Source organism: Mus caroli, chromosome 2, assembly GCF_900094665.2.
Source record: "Mus caroli chromosome 2, CAROLI_EIJ_v1.1, whole genome shotgun sequence".
Classification (NCBI taxonomy): Eukaryota; Metazoa; Chordata; class Mammalia; order Rodentia; family Muridae; genus Mus; species Mus caroli.
This window is the reverse complement of record NC_034571.1, coordinates 15,534,209-15,541,597: the sequence shown is the minus strand read 5'-3', so window position 1 is coordinate 15,541,597 and position 7,389 is coordinate 15,534,209. Positions and strand designations below refer to the sequence as shown.

At 42.8% G+C, this 7,389-nt stretch overlaps 1 pseudogene; it reads left to right on the top strand.

Annotated features, from left to right (window-relative positions):
* Positions 1 to 3,045: 3,045 nt before the first annotated feature.
* LOC110289858 lies at positions 3,046 to 4,421 on the top strand (annotated as a pseudogene).
* The last annotated feature ends 2,968 nt before the right edge of the window (positions 4,422 to 7,389 follow it).

Sequence of the window (7,389 nt, the reverse complement as noted above, 5' to 3'; positions counted from 1 at the left end):
ACCTAAAGTTATCAAAAAAAGATAAGGAGGGACACTTCATACTTGCCAACGGTAAAATTTACCAAGACGAACTCTCAATTCTGAACATCTATGCTCCAAAAGCAAGGGCATCCACATTCATTAAAGAAACTTTAGTAAAGCTCAAAACACACATTGCACTGCATTCAATAATAGGAGGAGACCTCAACATCCCATTCTCATCCTGGAAACAGAAACTAAACAGAGACACAGTGAAACTAACAGAAGTTATGAAACAAATGGATTTAACTGATATCTATAGAACATTTTATCCTAAAACAAAAGGATATACCTTCTTCTCAGCACCTCATGGACCTTCTCGAAAACTGACCATATAATCGGTCACAAAACAGGCCTGAACAGATACAAAAACATTGAAATGATCCCATGCTTCCTATCAGATCACCACAGACTAAGGCTGATCTTCAGTAACAACATAAATAATAGAAAACCCACATACATGTGGAAGCTGAACAACATTCTACTCAATGATAACTTGGTCAAGGAAGAAATAAAGAAAGAAATTAAAGACTTTTTAGAGTTTAATGGAAATGAAGCTAGAACATATCCAAACATATGGGACACAAAGAAAGCAGTGGTAAGAGGAAAACTCATAGCTCTGAGTGCTTTCAAAAATAATCTGGAGAGAGCACACATGAACAGCTTGACAGCACACCTAAAAGCTCTAGAACAAAAGAAAGCAAATTCATCCAAGAGGAGTAGACTGCAGGAAATAATCAAACTCGGGGCTGAAATCAACCAAATAGAAGCAAAAAGGACTATACCAAGAATCAACCAAACCAGGAGCTGATTCTTTGAGAAAATCAACAAGATAGATAGGCCCTTAGCCAGACTAACTAGAGGGCACAGGGACAGTATCCTAATTAATAAAATAGGAAATTAATAGGGAGACATAACAACAGAACCTGAGGAAATCCAAAAAAATTATCAGATCCTACTACAAAAGACTATACTCAACAAAACTGGAAAACCTGGATAAAATGAACAATTTTCTAGATAGATACCAGAAACCAAAGTTAAATCAAGATCAAATTAACGATCTAAACAGTCCCATTTCCCCCAAAGAAATAGAAAGAGTCATTAATAATATCACAACCACAAAAAGCCCAGGACCTGATAGGTTTAGTACAGAGCTCTATCAGACCTTCAAAGAGGTCCTAATTCCAATACTTCTCAAACTATTCCACAAAATAGAATCAGAAGGTATTCTACCCAATTCTTTCTATGAAGCCACAGTTACTCTGATACCTAAACCACACAAAGACCCAACAAAGAAAGAGAACTTCAGACCAATTCCCCTTATGAATATCAATGCAAAAATACTCAATAAAATCCTCACAAACCGAATCCAAGAACACATCAAAACAATCATCCATCAAGATCTAGTAGGCTACATCCCACTGATGCAGGGCTGGTTCAATATATGGAAATCCATCAATGTAATCCACTATATAAACAAACTCAAAAACAAAAACAGAAAGCATTTGACAAAACCTAACACCTGTTCATGATAAAAGTCTTGGAAAGATCAGGAATTCAAAGCCTATACCTAAACATAATAAAAACAATATAAAGTAAACCAGTAGTCAACATCAAACTAAATGGAGAGAAAATTGAAACAATCCCACTAAAATCAGGGACTAGACAAGGCTGCCCACTCTCTCCCTACCTATTCAATATAGTGCTTGAAGTCCTAGCCAGAGCAATTAGACAACAAAAGGAGATCAAAGGAATACAAATTGGAAAGGAAGAAGTCAAAATATCTCTACTTACAGATGATATGATAGTATATATAAGTGGCCCCAAAAATTCCACCAGAGACCTTCTAAACCTGATAAACAACTTCAGTGAAGTAGCTGGATATAAAATTAACTCAAACAAATCAGTGCCTTTCTCTACACAAAGGATAAACAGGCTGAGAAAGAATTTAGGGAAACAACACCCTTCACAATAGTAACAAGAATTTAAAATACCTTGGTGTGACTCTACCTAAGCAAGTGAAAGATCTGTGTGATAAGAACTTCAAGTCTCTGAAGAAAGAAATCAAAGAAGATCTCAGAAGATGGAAAGATCTCCCATGCTCATGGGTTGGCAGGATTAATATAGTAAAAATGGCTATCTTGCCGAAAGCAATCTACAGATTCACTGCAATACCCGTCAAAATTCCAACTCAATTCTTCACAGAATTAGAAAAGGCAATTTGCAAATTCATCCGGAATAACCAAAAACAAAAAACAAAAACAAAAAACAAAACCAAAAACCTATAGCAAAAACTATTCTCAACAATAAAAGAAACTTTGGTGCAATCACCATCCCCGACCTCAAGCTGTACTACAGAGCAATTGTGATAAAAATTGCATGGTACTGGTACAGTGACAGACAGGTAGAACAATGGAATGGACTCGAAGACCCAGAAATGAACCCACGCACCTATGGTCACTTGATCTTTGACAAAGGAGCTAAAGCCATCCAGTGGAAGGAATTTCATTTTCAACAAATGGTGCTGGCTCAACTGGCAGTTATCATGTAATAAAAGAATGGGAATTAATCCATTCTTATCTCCTTGTACAAAGCTCAAATCTAAGTGGATCACATAAAACCAGAGATGATGAAACTTATAGAGAAGAAAATGGGGAAGAGCCTTGAAGATATGGGCACAGGGGAAAAATTCCTGAACAGAACAGCAATGGTTTGTGCTATAAGATAAAGAATTGACAAATGGAATCTCATAAAATTGCAAAGCTTCTGTTAGGCAAAGGCAATAAGACAAAATGGCAACCAACAGATTGGGAAAAGATATTTACCAATTCTAAATCCAATAGGGGTCTAATATCCAATATATATAAAGAATTCACGAAGTTGGACTCCAGAAAACCAAATAACCCCATTGAAAATGGGTTACAGAGCTAAACCAAGACTTCTCAACTGAGGAGTAATGAATGGCTGAGAAGCACCTGAAAAATTGTTCAACATCGATAGTGATGGGGACACCCAGGACGTTGGTGGATGCTGTTTCTGTCCTCCATGTCCATGCCCCTGAGGAAGAGCTCTGCTGGGGAGGCTTGATAGGCCGGAGTTGTAGAGTTGCAAGAAGCAGGCAGCGGGTCCTGGAGTTATCCAGAGAGACTTCTTCCCTGATGTGGAGAAGCTACAGGCACAGAAGGAGTACCTGGAGCCTGAGGAAAACAGAGATTTGGAGCGCATGCGCCAGATTGCCATCAAGTTTGGCTCTGCCCTGGGCAAGGTATCTCAGGAACCCCCACCCACCCTATGTTACTCCAGCAACCTTTGAAACTCCTGAGGTACCCAGGCTCTGCTGTGCTGGGCAACAAGCCCCGGCCCCAGGGCTGAGACCTAGATGATGGAGAAGCTGGAGAGGAGGAGGAGAAGGAGCCGCTGCCCAGCCTGGATGTCTTCGTGAGCCACTACACAAGTGAGGACAACGCCTCCTTCTAGATCATGGAGGTGGCCAAGGAAAAAAGACATGCGCAGCACACGTGGCTCTACCAGGCTGAGTAGGAATTTGAGAAGGAACAGAAAGATAATCTTGAACTCCCATCAGCAGAGCATCAAGCCATTGAGAGCAGTCAGGCTGGAGTGGAGACCTGGAAGTACAGGGCCAAGAACTCTCTCATCCTGATGAAGTGTCCCTGATGAAGAGCAGTTGTTTAAGAAGCCACAGCAGATACTACACAAGAACACACATTTCCTCCAGAACCCCTTCAGTCAGGCTTTGAGCTGGTCCCAGCTTCAGCAGGCGGCTGCCCTCAATGCCCAGCACAAACAGGGCAAGGTCGGCCCTGATGGCAAGGAACGCATTCCCCAGGAGTCTAACAGAGTGGGCTGCTTTGGATTTGTTGCCACTCCTTCTTCTGCTCCTGGTGTGAATGAGTCCCCACTGATGACATGGGGCGAGGAACACGCCCCTGTGAGTTGAAGGATCTGAGAGCCCCTATGTGGACAGGACACCTGGACCCACACTCAAGATCTTGGAGCCAGGACACAGGGAGCGTCTGGGCCTGAAGATGGCCAATGAAGCAGTTGTCAAAAACTGGGCCAAGAAGTAGGAAGCATTGTGGAGAGTTACAGAGAACTTGGCCAGTCTTACTCCCAAAGGCCTGAGCCCAGCCATGTCCCCAGCCCTACAGTGTCTCCTAAGCAGGACAGCCAGCAAGTACACAGATCATGCCCTGCGGGTCAGCTATACACCATCCCCAGCACGCTCTTCCCATCTCAAGACCCCAGCTGGTGGGCCGCAGACACCCACAAGCACCCCAGTCCCTGGGTCTGCTACATGCACACCCCTCACACAGGACCCAGCCTCCATCACGGACAACCTGCTGCAGCTCCCTGCCCAGCACAAAGCTTCAGACGTTTTTTAGAGCCAGGCCTGACTGGACCTGTGTATGTTTTGTGGGACACTTTGTGGAGCATCAAGGGCAGCTTTCTACTCCTCAGAGGATTCCAGGCCTTGGAGACACAGACCCACGGGCAGTTGATTATTCCACAAATATATAGTGTTGTTTGCGTGGCCAGGTTGGCACATTACACAGACCATTCCCTTGGAAGTATAGCATTGGTGCTGTTCCCAGGGCCCTGCTGAAATGCCTTCTCATTAACCCCCAATTGAATCCTCATTAAAGAACACCTGGCACTGTCAAATAAAAAAATGTTCAACATCCTTAGTCAACAGGGCAATGCAAATCAAAACAACCCTGAGATTCCACCTCACACCAGTCAGAATAGCTAAGATCAAATACCCAGGTGACAACAGATGCTGGTTAGGATGTGGAGAAAGGGAAACACTCCTCCATTGTTGGTGGGATTGGAAGCTGGTACAACCACGCTGGAAATTAGTATGGCAGTTCCTCAGAAAATTGGACATAGTTCTACCAGAAGATCCAGCAATACCACCCCTAGGCATATACGCAGAAAATGCTCCAACTTGTAATAAAGACACATGCTCTACTATGTTCATAGCAGCCTTATTTATAATAGCCAGAAGCTGGAAAGGACCCAGATGTCCCTCAACAGAAGAATGGATACAGAAAATGTGGTACATTTACACAATGGAGTACTACTCAGCTATTAAAAACAATGAATCTATGGTATTCTTTGACAAATGGATGTATCTGGAGGACATCATCCTAAGTGAGGTAACACAATCATAAAAGAACATAAATGATATGCACTCACTGATAAGTGGATATTAGCCCAGAAGCTCAGAATGCCCAAGATACAATTTGCAAAACACACGAAACTCAAGAAGAAGGAAGACCAAAGTGTGGACACTTTGATCCTTCTTAGAAGGGGAAACAAAATACCCATGGAAGGAGTTACAGAGACAAAGTTCAGAACAGAGACTGAAGGAACAACCATCCAAAGACTGCAAGAATGACCATCCAGAGACTTCCCCACTTGGGGATCCATCCCAGAAACAACCACCAAATCCAGACACTGTTGCAGATGCCAACAAAAGCTTGCTGACAGGAGACTGATATAGCTGTCTCCTGAGAGGCTTTGCCAGTTCCTGACTAATACAGAAGTGGATGCTCACAGTCATCCATTAGACTGAGCACAATGAAGGAGCTAGAGAAAGTACCCAAGGAGCTGAAGGGGTTTGCAGGCCCCTAGAAGGAACAACACTATGAACTAACCAGTACCCCCAGAGCTCCCAGGGACTAAACCACCAACCAAAGAAAACATGGTGGAACTCATGGCTCTAGCTGCATATGTAGCTGAGGATGGCCTAGTCGGACATCAATGGGAGGAGAGGCCCTTGGTCCTGTGAAGGTTCTGTGCCCCAATATAGGGGAATGCCTGGGCCAGGAAGTAGGAGCGTGTGGGTTGGGGATCAGGGAGAGGAGGGAGAGGATAGGGGATTTTCAGAGGGGAAACTAGGAAAGAGGATAACATTTGAAATGTAAATAAAGAAAATATCTAATTAAAACAATTTAAAAATAAAAAATCTGAAATTCAGTAATTAGACAAATAATTCAATTGGGAAATGGGCAAAAGTTTTGACTAGACATTTACAAGAGAAGGAAAATGAATGGCCAGTGGGCACACACAAAGTTGTATAGTACTAACTTAGTTGGCAGGGAAATATAAATTCAATCCACAATGAGATAGATACCCTTCCATATTTGATAAAATGGCTATGATTAAAACAAGTGAAGAAGAATAGTAAGATACAATGCAGTTGGAACACTTCTTAACTGATGGTGAAAATATGAAATGTTAGTGCCCCTATTAGAGGTAAGCCTCGCAAGTTTCTTTTAAAAGTGAAATGTGACTTTATTTTATATGTGTACCAACATTCTAATGCACCTAGATTGCATCCCTGGGTGTCAAGAGAAAGGAACCACAAGGGCTAGAGAGATGATTCGACAGTTAACAGTACCTGCTTCTCTTCCAGAAGACCCTGGTTCAACTTCCAGCACCCACATCATGTGGCTGACAACTGCAGATAACTCCAGTTCCAGGAGATCTGACACTATCTTCTAGTCTGCTGAGCACTGTAGGCTGGTGGTGCACACACATACACTTTGGTGCATGGGAGTGTGTGTGTGTGTGTGTGTGTGTACACTCACACACATAAATAAGTACTTTTTTATATATGCCCATATGAAAACTTGATTGGATACTTATATAACCTTGTCTATGATAAGCTCCCACATGAAAGTCCAAATGTTTGTCTGTGGGTAAACCAAGTGCAGGGTATGACCATGCCAGGAACCTACAGCTAAAAGAAATGAATTCCTGAAGCTTACAAGAGCGTGAATATGTCTTGGTAACTCTGCTGAGTGAAAGAAACCAGACCCAAGGAAGGCCCCGCTGTGTGATCCCATGCCTAACCACTTTTAACAAAAGCAAAGTTATTGTGACAGGTGACAGAGCTGTGGGTGCCTGAGCTCAGGGCTGCAGTGGAGGAGGAGATTGATTCCATGGGACACAAAGGAAGGTCCTGAGGTGACAGGAGCACCTTACATCTCATGGGAGTGACAACACAGCTGTGTACTGTGACCAATGCTCAGCAAGGTATATGACCAAAACAGGAAACTGTAAGGGAGCTGAACCTCAAGGGGGCTATAAAACCTCCGTTATGTTCTGCAGCACTTTCTCAAGCAGCTCGTAGACACATGGTTCCATTTTCTAGTGTTAGATCAGCTTTATATTGCTTTCAATTCAAGTTTATATGCGATTCTGTGTGCACGTTGTGTGCCTTTATCCCAGACATCTTTTTCACCTGAGATCTAAGGGCGTGCTTAGCTGTACCACTGTCCTGTTTCATGGGCGGGTATTTCACCAGGCAGGGGAGTTTCCAGATGTGCTGGGTTCTATTTGTTT